The sequence below is a fragment of the Micromys minutus genome, assembly GCF_963924665.1.
Source record: "Micromys minutus genome assembly, chromosome: 32".
NCBI classification, from domain to species: Eukaryota; Metazoa; Chordata; class Mammalia; order Rodentia; family Muridae; genus Micromys; species Micromys minutus.
Window position 1 is genome coordinate 9398058 of NC_137967.1, and position 17450 is coordinate 9415507.

The following is a 17450-nucleotide window of genomic DNA, read 5'->3' on the forward strand; positions in this document are numbered from 1 at the left end:
TAGAAGTTTTGTTTCATTTTTCTATGTATAGACATTTCCCCCCGTGTGAATGTTTGTGCACCACATGTGTTCCCGCTGCTGCCAGAGGAGGCTTCAGGTCCCTTGGGACCGGAGTTGCCAACAGTAGGGAGCTGTCATGTGGACGCCATGAACTGAACCCAAGCACTTAACCATCTCTTCCTCCATGTCAATTTGTGATGTGCCTTTCCTTTCTTCTCTTTTTTAAACTGAGAAATAATATTTGAATTTTTGTAGTTCTATTGGACTTCCTAAATTGGTCTCTAATTTTATTACTACACACTAATTGTGCGAAATGGCGTTCCATGGTGACGTTTTTGTACGTGCATGTGAAGCACTTGAGTTACTTCTGTGTCTCTGCCTCACTCATCACCAACTCCTTCAGGTCTCTCTCCTGTCCCCTAGCGGTGTCTCTTCCTCTTGGATGTACTCCTTAAAAATGATTTCTAGTTTTACATCATGTGGCTAGAAAATGCATTCCAAAGACCCAACCCTGGAAGATCTGTGGAGGTTGGTCTAAGGCCCAGTGTATTCTGAATAACTCCCTTGTGCGTTGAAGAAGAGCGTAATTCTTCTGATGGGTGCCCACTCTACAGATGTCTACTGAGTCTAGCTGACACGGAGTGTTGTTCAGTGTTCAGGTCTTTTCTAGCTGACACGCTTCCCCGTTTGCTCCTGAAAGTAGATTCTGAAGTTGTTCACTAAGACTGTCCAGTGATCTGTTGCTCTCACTGACAACTTTTTGGGTTACATATTTGTTGCCATGTTGTTAGGTATGTTTATTATTGTTAGAGGCTCTGGATGGACTAACCTTTTACTGGGATTAACCAACTTTTACTGCAGCAGTTGGTGTGTGTGTGTGTGTGTGTGTGTGTGTGTGTGTGTGTGTGTGTAGGGAGGGCCTTTTATGTTTTATTTGATGTCAGTGTGGCTCTATTTCCCCTTTTCTTATGGTTTCTGCTTGCAAGTATATATTAACATTTAAACAGTTTTAATTGATTTAAATATTTGAATGCGAATGTGTTTTGGGATGGTATATAATTAGACTATACATATTTTCCCTAGGTAAATATGCTTCTCTCTCTTTTTTTTTTTGATTGTTTGATCCATACAATACTAAACATATTATAATCTGTATTAGTGAGAATTCTCTAAAGGAACATAAATGAATATATATATATATATATATCCATATATATATGAGTGAATTCATAAATGAATATATATATATAATACATTACCCACATAAATTTATTTATTAGAAGGGGATTTCTTAGATTGGCTTACATAAAATTGTCTGGATAGTCCAACAACAGCTGAGTCACCCTGGAGAAGTCAAGAATTCTGTAGTTGTTCCTTCAGTGGGCCTGGATGTCTTAATAGTCCCATGCTGGCACCGAGAGCCTGGAGGATCCCGGGAGAGCTGCTGGTCTTCAGTCTGTGTTGGCATCCTGAAGAAGCTAGTTCTAATTCTAGAAAAGGAAGGCCTCTGCAGCAAGAAAAAAGGCAGCCATGCAAAAACCAACATCTCTCCCTTCTACCCAAGTTTCAGATGCGTCTGCTCCCTCCAAGTGATCTGATCAAGAAAACCCCTCCCAGGAAGATCCAGCAGCTTGTGCCTTAGTTGATTTTAGATTCAGTCAAACTGGAAACCAAGATTAGCCATCACATTACTGATGCAGTTGGACTTACAGTTGCTGCCTGGTCTTCTTATATCTTCTGCCCCATTGTTTGGCCATTGCTCTTCCTTACTGTATTAATTTGCATCTCAATATTTGTAAAATAGAAATTTTAATTTTCTTAACTATATTTTACCATATTTTCATAATTTTTTAAATTTGGTGTTCATTCCTGGGCAAACCTTTTATCTCTTCATTTACCAACTGCTCTTCATGGGCGTTCTTTATTCCAGTTCAGTGTAGACACATTACTGCTACAATGTTACAATGTTGTTCCTGCTCTCCCTTTGTGGTATTGTTTTTGATCAATGTTCCATCTGTAAATGCTACAAACTGAGCAAAGGCATTAAAAAAAATCATGTCTTTAAAGAGCCTGTAGCAGGTCATCCACAGTAGAGCCTCTATCTTATGAGTGGGGAGTGGGAACAAGAGACTCCCCCGCCTCCCCCCACCCAGCTGCTCAGCTTCTGCCATTTGAAAACCACCTTCAGAACTGGCAGTTAAGGCAGAATCAGAGATACCCGCTCCCTGGCCCACAAAGATGGCCTTTTGTCTTGGGAGGTGTGGTGGGGGGATGAAGGGACACTGTGTTCTTGGCTGTACCCATCTGCAGTACCTTTCTGAGCTGGGAGGAAGAAGACCAAAAGAATAGACTTGGTTCAAATGCAACAGATTCTTACTGGGCTCGCTGCATTTTATAAAGTGTCTACGTTTGCTGCCTGCCTTAGAACACTTCTAACACTTTGGTTAGTCTTTAAAAAAATAATTTTTTACTGGAGGCTAAGGCTTTATCTCCTCGTGAGGTAAAACTTTATGGAACCCAGATGAGCCTTGTCATACGTGAACTCAATGGAAAAAACTTTCTCAACTCAAGAGTAGCCATCAAATTCCCAAGGTTGTCATCATCCCCACTGGGGAGTCATTGAATATTTTCTCTGTAAGTCTGGAATCAAGGCAATAATGCTTCTCTCATTTCTTCAACAGAACCATGGAAGCTAGAGCAATAAAGCAAGAAAAGGGAATAAAAGGCAAACACATTAGGAATGATGGGGGGAAATTTCTCTATTTTAATACGACGAAATTATCAAGGTGGGAAATGATAAAGAAATTAGAAAATAATTTTTGACACAAATAAATGAACCTATCAAGGTTTGGGGAACACAAGATCAACATTCAAAATCAAATCACATTTTTAAATACTGTCGAATTTCAATCCAAGATTTATAAACTCGAAGACTCATTATAGTACAAAACCAAAATATTTATGTGTAAATCTGATTTTAAAAATTTGTGTAAGATCTGTATGCTGAAAGCTGTAAAACACTGAGGAAGGAAATCAGAGACTCAAATAACCAGAACGAATTCCACAATTATGGATTAGAAGACTCAATACCACTAAGATGTAAGTTCTTTCCAAGTTGATCTAGTAGTCAGTCAACAACACTACCCCGAATCCTGTCTTTTGAAACAAATACTTATTAACCCCAATATTTCTTCAGAAAGGCATAAGAAAGAAAAGAGAAAAACTAAAATCATTTTGAAAAAAGAGCACAAAGTAGAGAACTCAAACAACGTGGACAATTCAAGGCTCTTCAGGAAGCAGGTAAAATCCTGACAGTTATTTATTTATTTATTTATTTATTTATTTATTTATTTATTTATTTTTGAAAAAGTTACAGGAAGCTTTGCACAGTGGCAGTCAACCAGCGAGGTTTATCCGAGGCACGATTATCGCTAATCAAAAACGTTACAGGAGTCCGCTGAACAAAGTATCCAGGGGATACCTCACAAAAGACTTGCACAGTGATAAAATTTCCATCTAAGGGAGGATAGTCTTTTAAAGAAATTGTGAAAGTTCCCATGGAAATGACCCGTGACCCAGAATTTGCACCTCAAACTCTAAGACAGTTCCCAGTAGGGGGGCCGGAGAGATGGCTCAGTGGTTAAGGACACTGCCTGTTATCCCAGAGGACCTGGGTTTGATTCCCAGCACACATGGTGGCTCACAGCTGTCTATAACTCCAGTCTCAGGGGATCCAAGGCCTTCTGGTCCCTGTGGGCACCAGGCATACACATGGTGGCCCACGTCCATGCCAGAACACCTATCCACATAATTTTTTAATTGAAAAATACAACCCCCACCAAAAAAATGCTCACAACGATTCAGAGATATGAGACTACATAGCTGTAAACTTCTAGGAGAGAACGGAGGAAGGTGTCTCTGTCTGAATTAGGTTAGTGTCCAAATATGATGCCAAAAGTGTAACTCACAAGAGGGAAAAAGAGAAGTTAAATTTTATTTAAAAATTGATAATTTTCACATTTTAAAATTTAAAAGCACACTACTAGTATAATAAAGAAGACACTAGGAGAAAATACCTGCAAATTTTTCTTCTAGCAAAGACTTGTAGCAGGGTGTCGTGGCTCATGCCTATATTGTGAGCACTTCGGAGGCTGAGGCAGGAGGATTAATGTAAGATTGAGGCCATCCTGGGCTACACAGTGAGTTCCAGGCTAAACTATGCTACAGAGAGAGATCCTGAAAATAGTAGCAGCATGGTCAGCAGTAGCAGCAGCAACTCACACACACAAACATACATACACACACATATACACACACACATACACACATATACACACATACACACATACACACATATACACACACATACACACACATACGCACACATACACACATATACACACATACATACACGCATACACACACATATACATACATACACACACATACGCACACATATACACACATACACACATATACACACATATACACACACACATACACACACATACACACACACATACACACATATACACACATACATACACGCATACACACATACACACACATACACACATATACACACATACATACACGCATACACACACATAGATGCACACACATATACACACACATACACACATATATACACACATACATACACATATACACACAGACACACATACACACAAACATACAGACACACACATCTACACACACACACACACACACACACATGGTGTGGGGGAAGGAATGGGAGAGCATGATATAGACTGAGACACATAAAGATACAGAAATATGAATTTGTGTTTGCACAGGGATAGCACCCATCAATACTTTGACCGGTCAGCAATGGTGGTTGCGGTCGGCATGGTGGATGCTCTAAGCTTTCTTTCCGGGTGTCATTCTTCAGGACAGGGACCCCAAACTTACGACTGTAGAAGTAACAAACTCCAGCACAGAGCTGGGGAGAATCCAAGATGAACAGAAACGACTAGCCATACAAGACAGTCAGACACTGGGTACGGTGGCTCCTGCCTGTGGGCTCAACACTCGGGGGGAGGAAGCAGAAGGAGCTTGGGCTGGAAGCCATGCTGTGGGGTACGTTGTTGGGGTACTCTTCTTCACACTGTAGGGAGATTTGTTTCTGTGTTTCCAACTGTTAATTCTGGACTGGCCGAGAACTAGATCCTGGTATTGTCATTTCTATGACCTATCGCCTGACATCTATTTTGTAAATATCTGCTCTTCCTCACTTGCCTAAAGGCAATCTAGAATTGTATCAGACATTCTGATTGGTTGAAGTCAAGACAGCCAATAACTGGACTTTCTGATTGTAAACACAAGCCAACAACTGGGCAGGAAGCTGAGGGTGGAACTTTTGGAAGGGAGAGTGATGTAGGGGAAGAAAACACGCTGGCCATGTGGCGGGTCACAGGCTGCTTAGCTGGGATGATGTTAGAATGGCTGGGAGACTAACCCAAGCAAAGGGGCTCAGCATTCATGTTAGAAGCCTCTGTGTCGATACTTGTTCCACCCAGGGTTCCTAGAGCGTCCTGCTATAGAGTGTCAGCCAGGGTTATGTAGGGAAATCCTATTTCTAAAGAAGAAGAGGGGAGGGGGGAAGAGGAGGAGGGGAGGAGGGGGAGGAGGGGGAGGAGGAGGGGAGGGGAGGAGGAGGAAGAAGAGGAGGATGGAGATGTACCCAGTAGTAGAACTTCTGCCTGGAATTCAGTAGTATGGGGCTGGTGTGTGTGTGTGTGTGTGTGTGTGTGTGTGTGTGTGTGTGTGTGTGTGTGTATGTGTGTGTAATAGATTTCAAGTAAGTGCCTTGCTGATAGCTAGACCACCTTCTAAGCCTGGCCCACCATTCTTTCACCGCGAGGACTTGGTCTTTGTTTTTCACAAAGTTACTGTGGTGTCATGGTCTCTGTGTCATCCACTGGGCCTCAGCCTCCCTCACAAGTCTTGCCTGCCTCAAGGAAGCTGTAGTCGATGGGGAGCTGGTTCCTTTCTTTCTTTCTTTCTTTCTTTCTTTCTTTCTTTCTTTCTTTCTTTCTTTCTTTCTTTCCTTCCTTCCTTCCTTCCTTCTTCCTTTCTTTCTTTCCTCCTTCCTTCCTTCCTTCCTTCCTTTCCTTCCTTCCTTCCTTCCTTCCTTCCTTCTTTCTTTCTTCCTTTCTTTCTTTCTTTTTTGCATCTTTTCTCCGAAAGGAAGACACAAGGCACAGGGAATCTGAATCTTCCCAACACACATACAGAATCCCATTGCTGCCAGGAATAGTGTCAAACGGAACAAAACAAAACCACTCAAAATTACAAACAGAATCAACTAACCAATCAAACAAAACAACAACAACAACAAAAAAGAAAGAAAGAAAAAGAAAGAAAGAAAGAAAGAAAGAAAGAAAGAGCAAAAACAAGCTGGGAAGGTTCTGGAGTACAAGTGACTAGTTCTATTTGTCAAGGTCACAGAAGGTAAGGACAGACCGAGGAGCAGTTACAGATTGGGGGAGAGGGAGCAGGAAGCCACCCCCCTTCTCAGTTTGACAATCACTCTATAGTTTATGTAAGATATAAACACTAAGCAACTGGGTGAAGCATATGGGGGGAATCCTCTGCGCTGGTCTCACGACTCTTCTGTAAAATTATTTCAAAATAAAAATTTGCAAACATCACCAAAAAGTAAGGAGAGAGGGAGCTGGGGCCTGGTCCGGGGGTTGGGGACAAGGGACAAAGCAAGGAGTTTGGCTGAATTTATCACCCAGAACTGTGGGCATACTTTGCCCAGCACACAGAGTTTCTAGAGGCAGGCAGATAAGAGGCCTATGGCCCCAAGGGGACACAGTGCCAAAGCCTTTTCAAAAAAGATGCGCTGTTAGAGACTTAGAGTCCTCCCTGGGCTCCTATTCCTTTCTGGGTAGGAGATTGTCAGAGACCTGGATGGACCTTCTAGGTGACAGAGCTGGGACCAAGGGAGCTGGCATTCTGAGCAAAATTAGACACTGACCCCAGGGAAGGTCCCAGGAGAAGGGCCTGAGAACACTCGGATGGGATTCCGGAATAGCTTTGGCAAAGGTCTGCTGGGAGCGCAGCTTTGTCCTTTCTGAGCGGGGTGCCAGCCATACTTTCTCGGTGGGTGTCAGTCTTTCTTCTTACTACATAGACTGTGCACACATTGGAGCCCATTTCCCTAAGCCCTGGCTGACAATGAGTGGGTTTCCGCGGCAAGATGGCTTTCGTGCAGCTGAGTCTGAGTCACAGACAGAGTGTGAGGGTGAGAGAGGTGAAGTCTGCGGAAGTTGCATGCTGGTTTCTGGTAGCACGGAGCTCTCTGATGCTTCTCCCCTACCACAGCCACCAGAGTGACTCGGAAGGCACTAACTGCTCCTATGGGCCCAGGATGAGGACTAGATTGGGGTGCATTTTCAGAGAGATTTGAACGTTTGTTTTTAGTCACTGAGAGAAGGCGTTGGGTGTTTTCTAGTAGAACCTACCAGAAGTTGAGTGTGGATGCCAGGCCGGGAACTCCAAACTACTCATAAATTTCTACATCCCCTTAAGACGAATGTGTCAGCTGGCTACTGTAGTCCTCTGTCAGCAGCCCAATCACCCCAGTCACTGTGTGTCCTCTGCTCGGTGAGGTGGGATTTGTAAGATCCAGGAGAGGAAGGTCCGTAGGCCTGAGTCTGTCTGTGAGCAGTTGATTGATTTTTCCTTCACAGTTATTTTGCTTTTTAAAAAACCATCCAGCCTTCCAGGATGGCTGCAGCGACTGTTTTCCAGTCTGTCAGGATAAAGAAGGAGCCGGGTGATGTCCTTGATTCAGGCAAAGTATATACATGGGGCTGGTGCGGTGACTGCAATGTGACATGTTTAGTGGTGTGACTCACCAGACCTTTCTACACTGTCTGCTGGGGAGACACCAAATTGGGGTCCAGAGACCTGATTATGCCCCTGCTCTGCATGTATTCACTTGGGCTGTGGCTAGGGGTTGACTCTGGGTCCTAGACCCTCAGGAATTAGAGAGGCGGGGCAGATAAAAGGGATGCTTGTCATGAAAGTTTAATTTTTGTCAGCGAGTCTGTTATGATTAAAATCTTCACTGTCATTTTGATTGGATGGAGAGAAGCCAGAAGACCCCCATGGGAAGGTCTGGGTTTTCCGTGAGGCCATTTCAGAGCCTATTGGATCCTTGGGGCTGGAGTAATCTCTTGATGAATAAATTCTACAATGGCATTATTGGGAGGTGGTGACAGGGAAGAATTGGGGGCTCCTTGGAGGAAGTGGGTCATTGGGGGCGCTTTCTCCAAAATAAACAAAAGCAAAAGCAGCCTGGCTCGGGCCTGCTTTCGACTATCTTCTCCTCAAAGGGGCAATAGTTCTACACTTTGGCACAGGCCAGCAGAGGGGACCGTTTAGCACAGGACTTCATTTGGCTTTGGTCATGCGAACTCTTCCCTTCTTCATAAAAGATGCGCTTGGCAGCCCGGTTCCTTCACCGTTCACGGACCCCACTCCAAACAATGCACTTTGTCACTTCAGAACCCAGAACCCCACACTCCACCTGCAGCACACACTCCTATTCCTCAACAGCTGAATCTCTCTGCCCCTAGAAACAGCCACGTTCAGGTAGCTTCTCTCCCAGTGTGTCTCTAAGGTACCTATGGATAAAGGATACAGAGGCCAGGCCAGCCCGAGCCAGTTCTGGGTACACGCAGCAGTATAGCAGAGCCGTGTCTTCACGCAAACTTTTCGGGAAGATCCCTTATTTATATAATCGGGTGCCTATACACAATTATTAGAATGAAGGGGAGGAATTGTGCAGTAGGAAAAAACTAACATAAGACACAATCTTCCAGTCAGAGCACAGAACCACTCCTGTAGCCATCTCTTAGCAAGTAGCTCCTCCTTCTCTTGAACGCTGTCACGTGAAGCCCCAAACTGAAATCAGGGCCCTTGAGAACTCTCACTGCCATGGTCACTGTCATTCTTCACAGCGTCTCCCATAGAACCTTTACCGTCACCTCCCCTTGCTAGTTTGAAAGTCTCCGTGGTACCTTGTTTTCGGTTCCTGAAGTTTAATTTTTAATTTTCAATTCAAGAATCCGGAAGCAGCCTTCCAGACCCCCAAGCAGCAGTAACATGTTTTCAGGGAAGCCCTCGGGCTTCTTAGAACATACTTTGGGAGCTCCCAAGGGCTCACCAAGTTCAGACAGTGTGGCTTTTCAATACACCAGGAACACATTGAGCCGTCAGATCTCAGCTTTGTGACGTGTGCAGGTACTTTTGGATTGTGAGATCTGTGGCCCTCAGCTGGTATCCTAACATCCCAAGTCTGAAGCCACTAAACAGCCACAGGTATCTCTTTCACAGAAGCAGAAGATCAAAAGAATAAAAAACCTGGGGTGCTGTGATTCAAGGCTTTTAATCCCAGAATTCCCAAGATGGGGCTTTATCGGGAGATAAAGTCCAGCCTAAGTTTTATAATGAGATCTTATCTCAAAATACTGAGTGTGTGTGTGTGTAAGAGAGAGAGAGAGCGAGAGAGAGAGAGAGAGAGAGAGAGAGAGAGAGAGGGAGGAGAGAGAGAAACAGACAGACAGAGATATAGAGTGACACACAGAGAGAAAGAAGAGTCAGAATGACAGAGACACACAGAAAAAGATCATAAGGAGAGACGCAGGGACAGACAGACACACAGAGAGATTAAACTTTAGAGCTTTGTTCTTTAGCTAGCAGCTGGATCCTTGTGTATCCCGTCTTGGGAGACTTATCAAAGGTTTTGAGGCTGAGTGTTCTGGGTCCCAACTGCTCAAGCACTGTGACCTCATTCCTGTTTTCCCATCTGTTGAGTGGGGTACCTATGTGGGGTACCTGCGTAACAGGAGATAGAGCCAAGAGGTGAAAGGGTTAATGTGCACGAAGAGCCAACATCAGCACCTGGTCCATGATCAGCACCATCTTTACTATGTTCCTCTTTGGTTCCTACCTTGTGTGTACATCTAATGCACTCTGGTGTGCTGATAGTAACTCAAAGGTGATCACTACTCCTACCTTCCCCTGAGTCCCTTTACCCAGCTTCTGTATACAACCCTTGCAGGAGTGTGACTCAGTGTGCTGTGGTCAGAATGGATCATTCTAGGGGCTGGGGAGATGGCTCAGCAGTTAGGAGCACTTGCTGCTCTTCCATGGGACCCACTTTCAGTTCCCAGCATCCAAATCAGGTGTGTCTCACAACTTCTTGTTAGGTCTAGGTCTCGTAGATCTGAATCCTTCTTTTCCCATAGGCAGGTGAACACATCACACACACACACACACACACACACACACACACACACACACACACACAGACATACACACACACAGTCATGCATTCACTATACACTTGCTCATACACATACTCTTAAAAACATCTTAAATTTATGTGTGTGTGTGTGTGTGTGTGTGTGTGTGTGTGTGTGTGTGCATGTGCACGAAGTACCCATGAGAACCAGAAGAGGGCACTGGGACTCTAGATCCACAGTTATAGGCAGCTGAGAGTTGTTTGACACACGTGCCAAGAACTGATCATGGGCCCTTTGGGAGAGCAGTGGGTAGGCTCAACTCCTGGGATCTCTTCAGCCACACCCTACACATGCTCCAAAAGAAAGGGAGGAAGGAAGGAAGATTAGATCTGGTGGTGCCAAATTAGTGAGCTCTATGGTAGGACTGGCTTGGGGCCAGTGATCTTCCAACAGTGCTTCTGGTTACAATAGCTGCAAAGGTACCCACAAAAGTCTGTCCCAAGTATGGACAATGCAATGACAATACAGAACCTGGACACCAACGCCACTGAAGCCAACGTCTTCTGTCATCAACGCCCCTGCAGCCTACGAGGTGATGGTCAGTCAGCTGATCTACTCTGTTCCCCTGACAGATTGTCCCCATCGTCAGAAGGTCGCCATAACCTGAGACTGTGAGTATTTATTTCCTTGTGGCTCAGAAGGAGTTAAGTGAAATAAAGAATATTATCAATATTGTATCAGTCACAGATGAGAAACTACATACCGGGATCAGTGTAATTCATTCATTGGTTTATGGACACCGAGTCCTCCGGGGACTGTCACAAATCCACTTGATGTTCCTGAGTGTGAGATTTAGCATTTGGATCTTTGATTTAGCTGAAAGATGTGTAAAAACTCATGCAGGCAGACAACTCCCTACAGGCGGTTCGTCTGTGTTGGCTTTTACGTAACAGTTATTCCAATCAAGTGTCGGCAGTAACTTAAGCCCTGTAACTTGCATCTGAATTCACATTTCTGAGACTATGGGTCCTGGAGGAGCAGCAGTGTCCTGGGAGAGGGGACTTTCTTGCTTTCTGAGTTTGGAGTGGGCGTATCTAGCAGGGGACGAGTTCGGAGAGAGGGTGTGGCTTGGACTCCAAGGTCTTGTGGAAGGGTATCAGGGTGTGCGTGGTCAGTTCAGCAGCTCGGAAGAACTGAGTGTTAAGTTAGATGCATGGCTCTGAGGTTGAATGACTTGATGGTCATTGTTTTTCTCCAAGGCAGGTGACATGTCCCTCACACAGCAAGCAGCAGCTCTCTGGCTCTGAGTGTCATTCTGGGTTCTCATTACCTGTGCCGAATTTAAGAGCAGGGTTGCTTCTTGTCAGTGCCTCTGGTGAATCTAAATTTGTGGGTGGGGATTGGGGGTAAAGCTCAGCAGCAGAGTATATCCCTCGAATACGAGACACCTTGGGTTCCAGCCTCATAACAAAGAAGTAGATAAGTTAATATACTCATAAGTCAAAGGGAAAAAAATGCACCTTGAGTTTTCTTTCTTTCCTTTCTTAAGGCAGAGTCTTACTAGGTAGCCAGAGCCAGCCTTACATTCACTCTGTTGCAGTGGTTTGAATAGGGCTGGTTCCTATAGACTCACTTCTTTGAACATTTGGCCCATAGGGAGTGGCCCTAATGTGTGGCCTTGCTGGAAGAAGTGTGTCACTGTGGGGTGGGCTTTGAGATCTCAGATGCTCACGCTAGGCCTAGTGTGGCATTCACTTCCGCTGCCCGTGGATCAAGGTGTAGAACTCTCGGCTCCTTCTCCAGCATCAGGTCTGCCTGCGCGCTGCCATGCTTCTCGCCATGATAATGACGGTCTGAACCTCTGAACAGCCAGTCCCAATGAAATGTCTTCCTTTATAAGAGTTGTCATGGTTATGGTATCTCCCCACAGCAGTGGAACACCAACCAAGGTATCTACAGTTCAGGCTAGCCTCAAACTCATTCTCTAGGCTTTGCCTTCCAAGTGCTTGGATCACGGGCATGAGCTATCATGACAATAAGCAACTGGATTTTTGTATGTCCAAAGCAATGCCATGGTCTATGGATATGAATGAATTTCCCATCCCATTTTTTTTTAATTGATGCAGATGCCCATGGCGGACCCAGAGAACATGTGTACTACTGGAGAAGGCCTTTCCAGCTCTGAATAGCTGAAAATGAGTCCTCAAGAGCCCTTGAGTAGAGAGAGGGCTCATTTACAGCCCTACATTGCAGGGGGAGAAACCAAGGTGTAGCTTGGGTAGCGAGTTGGTTCGGGTTATACAGATTGTTAGAGCCGGTTGGGCTTCCAAAGTGGGTCTGCTGACTTTGGCTGCCAAGTCCACACCCATGGAATCAGCAATGCTCACTGGCTCTACAGCGTCAAGCTGTACCACCCTACCCTTCACTGGCTTAGTCACATTTACAATACTGGGACTTTGCAGGGGCAGTGGCGTTGCAGCCCTCTGAGGAAGTCACTCCATGGTAGAACAGCTAGGCTTTACATGTGTCAGAGGAGGGATGGTGGTGGAGTATAGAAGCCAGAAGGTTGGTTCAGCCACCCACGATCCCATGGTGGTAGGCTTGGAACCGGAGGATTCCAAGGGTGGTGTGCTCTCAAGTTTCATGACAGTGTCCTGAGATTAACTGCCTTCCAACCGTAGGAATGAGGCAGAGCGGGGAACTGCTCAAGCAGATGCAGACCTCTGTAACACACACGGAGGCGTTACGGCGAAGAAGGGCTGGCAAACACCAGCAGCTAATCTAGAGGATATCGTGGTGATGGTCGGATCTTAGCAGGGATTTTAGAAATATGAGTAGAGGGTGGAAGACGGGCAAAACCTCAGGGAGATCAATGAATCAGAGGTTTTTGTAGAATGGATACGAGGCGTTAATCCTCACAAATGACAAGTCGCAGAGTCTCAGGCAGGATATAATATTAAAATCACCCGACAACAGGGTACATCAGAGAGAGGGGTCTCTGGGAGGGAGTGTCCAGGTCAAGGGGTGTTTAGTGAAAAGACAGAAGGGGATTCCCTTGGGACTGTGGAAGATGGCAGGCAGCTACGGCAGCCTCACAGGGCCATGATGCCCTGTGGCCGTTTCCTCTGCAGGGTTGCCCCTTGGGCTTCTGGGAAATGGAGGATGTATGGTACTCAGAACCTGGAGAGAAAGGCTGGGCTGCAAGGCAGCAGGAAAGGCCTCCCACACTATTGGCAGTGGCTCCAGCAGCCACCATCCACCCAGGCTTTCGTACTCCTACAGATAATGGAAAGAGTCGGGGCCCCGGTGCATTTACTCACGACTCCTGAAGGAGGAGAGTCAAGGAGGTGTCTGGGAAGGAGGCATCCCGTTTCCTCATAAACATACCTCAGGTGAGACGATACATTTAGACAGTGCTCAGTAAAGCTAAGGGTGAGTGTTTATTGGACCTGGGTGTTTTATCTCCATTTCCAGGCATCTCCATCATTTGCTCTTAAGGGACACAGTATCATCGCTGCCCCACAGAGAGTGGGGGAGCCAACTCTCAATTATCTATGAGCCAACATCACAGAATCCATTGTCTATGAACCAAGGCAACCCAGTTCCGATGTCCGCAGAGACTTTAAATATTCTAGCAAAGAATTCGCGGAGCTGAGGGAGAAAGGAAAGAGAGAGAGAAAGACATGAAATGACATTTCAGAAAAAAAAATTACAAAAAAAAAAAAACAAAAAAAAACCCAAACACCTCATGTTACGCTCATAGATTCTGACCCAGCCACATTTATGGACCATTTGTGTGTATGTGGATTACCTGATTTAAATCCCCTGGGACTGTCCTTGGCTGCACTTTGTTTTCCTCCATTAGAAAATCAAATGGACACATTTCCAGGTTATAGCCACAGATTTTGACCTAGCCTTGTATACGGAATGCCTGTGTTTAGGGACAACTTGCTTTCGGTCTCCTGGGACTGCCATTGTTCACAGCTTACCACTGGGCTAGCACGGGCAGCAGGAAGGTTGGGCAATGATTATGGGAGCCAGAAGAAGTCTGTCGTGCGTGCATCTTGGGGGTGCTCTGCTCCCCTGAGCCGGCTCTAGGCAGCCAGGGACAGCCCAGATGCAGTGGCTTCTTCGGGCTCAGGTTTTTAAGAGCCCTGGCTTGAAGCTGTTCCATTTGGGTGGGTTTCCCCCTAGCATTTGGTATGGAATTATTACCAAATGCTAGCGAGGAATCCTGCCAAATGCTGTATATCAGCTAAAACCAAACTCCTAAACAATGAAATATTTATAATAAAAACAGACTCCAGAGAGGGGCACAGATTGGGGTGCCCAGCTGCTGAGAGTCCCAGGTTAGCCTTGCCAGCTAATCCATGCTTGGCCGTCCAGACCACGGGTTCCAAGTGGTGTGGATTGTGACTGGAAAGGTTGTTCTCAGGAAGAGATCAGAATCTGTGGGTAGGGCTGAGACCTAGAACCCTAGAAGACACAGCCTTTCCCTTCTCGGGAATCCATTCTCCTTGTCTCCTCACGGAGTGTTCAGCATTCAGTAAGCACTCAATAAATGCTGCCTGCATGCAAGCACCGGACACCTCCAGGGACAGCCAAACCTCAAGCCACGTGGAAGCCACAGGGAGTGAGACCCCAGACAGCTGCAGATGCCAGCCAGCACCGTAAATTATTTTCATGTAACATTTTCAGATGGAAATATTCCTAAGATGAGGCACAAATTTCTTTTCCCTCTGACTAGGAGAATGTGGAACACCATTAACCTTTCTGTAATGGCCCAGGGTTGCTGCTGTGAACCTCAGATGCTGAGCAGAGGTAACGCAGCCCTCGGGGCTCATGAGGCATGCGGAGTACTTGCCCTCCACTAATGGCTGGGCTTGTAAGTTCCCTCTAGTCACAAGGCATGTTTCTTAGCGCTTTGGGGGGCCTTCTCTCACTCTTGGGCTTCTGCCTTCTGCTCTTGTGAGTATGGCCCTCTTTCCATTCCTAAATGACCATCTCTAATTAGCCTTGGACCAGAAAGCAGAGATCCAGGCTTCTTCTGATGACGGATGACGTAAGCCTTCACCTGCTTTTGTAGTGTCTCAGGGGCTTGGGTTAAGTGCAGAACCTGGCTTTGCAGCTGCTGTTTTGGCCACTCTAAGTTCGTTCTTGCCTTTCTGTTTGATTTACAACCATATCTCAGAAGAGGAAGGCTATACTGCTGTGTAAAACCACAGCCTCTCATCAAAGGTGACCAGGGACATCCTGAGAACTCTGGCTACCCGGCTGTAAGTTCCCATGCACTTGTGAGCTTGTGTGCTTTTTCCAGAGACTTATACTTTCTAGAGTCCTCCTCTTTGATCAGGACGGGCATGCTGGCTCTACCTCCCGGTTAGAAAGCTCTGGGAGCAAACATGCCCAGGAAGAGATGGTGGAGTAAGGTTCACGTGGCTTGCACACACCCATGGGTAGTCATATCGTTTGAATTTGAGCCTATCTGCATTTCAGGAGAAAAGCAATACAGGCGAGGGATAACTGAAGGTATCCACAGAACCGAGAGAACCCGTCAAGGGTGGGAAGGACTCAGGGAACTGCAATGGAGAAAGCCGCTCTATCCCTCTTTGTACCCTTAGCTAGAGCACAGGTGTTTGACAGAGCCCAACGTTAGAGAACAGAGGCCCATGAGCTCCAGGAGAGATGGTCCCTAGGACTGGAGGCAAGAGACAGACACAGCTATGCACTAGCCTACTGCAGAGCAGATGGGTGAACCCCAAACTTTCCTCCAGCCCTTCTTCGGTCTCAGCTATCTTTGCTTCACATTCATTGCTGAGCGGGTCTCAAAGCCAGAGGCCAAGAGAGCCAGCCAAGCCAGGGTCCATAGATTTCTATGAAAGTCAGCCTCCTGGGGGCCTAGAATGGGACAGAAGAGAGACAGTAGATGTGATGATGGTGGAGAGGAACTGTTCAAAGCTGATGCAAACCAGGCAGGCCCCGGGAGCACTTCAGATGCTTCCTTAGGGGCTCCTGTCTCTAGGTATAGGCACATGTCACACCAGATGTGAGTAGGGGATGCTGGGTAGGTACAGGACCCATCTCCAGCACAATGAGGTAAGTGTAGAGCTGTCTCTGCTCCATGTTCTCTACACCAGGAGCTGTTTCTTCCTCATGGTTGAGGGGGGGGGGCTGAGAGGTGGGAAGTGTAACCCTAGCATCCCCCTGCTTCAGCAAGAATTAGAGGTCCAACTTATGTGCCTGTGAGGGATCACCTGAAGTCTCTGATAAATGCTGAAGAGAGAGAAAGACCTGCTTAGGTGGTCTCCACCGCCTGAGCCAGGGCCTAAAGTGATCCAGACACAAGAAACCGCTTCTTCCCTCTGTGGGGCAAACCACGCTAGGAGAACAGGTTGCAGGAACCTGGTAGGCCGTGGGCATTCTTGTCCTTGGTGGGTGGGTGGACTAGCAAGAAGGGTAGAGCTGGCTTTGTACCTTGATATCCAGGGCTCAGTAGAAGGGCATCCTACAGCTGGGGCAGGTCTCCCTGTCCTCTAGAACTCCACCCTTTCTTCAAATCTGAGTCATGGGTGCTCTGTAATACTTCATTTCTTCCCCAATGCACTGCACTTTAGACAGGATTTTACCATATAGTCCAGGCTGATCTTGAATTGTGGATTCCTTTGCTTTAGCCTCTGGGTGCTGGGGTTCTGTATATGCACTGCTATGCCTGGAGTTTTATCTCTTTTGTGTTGTTTTTTTTTCCAGGTAAATGTTGAGCTCCTCAGGTTATTGAGTTGCAGGAGCTCTGGGGTTTCTCTCATTTGAGCAACAATAGGAAAGACAGCTCCCCTGTGGCAGTTTTGAAAGGATAAATAAGTAAATTAGAAACAATTTTCCCTTGGCCTGCCCACCTTCTGCAGAAGACCAAGGCAGGTGGAGTCTGGGCACAAAAGTAAGTTCTCCTTTGAGAATGTGGGAAAGAGTGGGCAAGCATTGTGAAACAGCTCCTGGTACAAACTGACCAGGAAGCGCCCTGGCAAGAAGCCAGGAGTGGAGATGCCTGCTCTGTGTCAATTCTTGACCGGAGAGGCTGAGATTGCCTTGAGTTTGAGGCTAGCCTGGTCTATACAGTAAGATCCTGTCTAAAACAAACACAAGAACATCTAGGTGTCAGGTGAAACTACT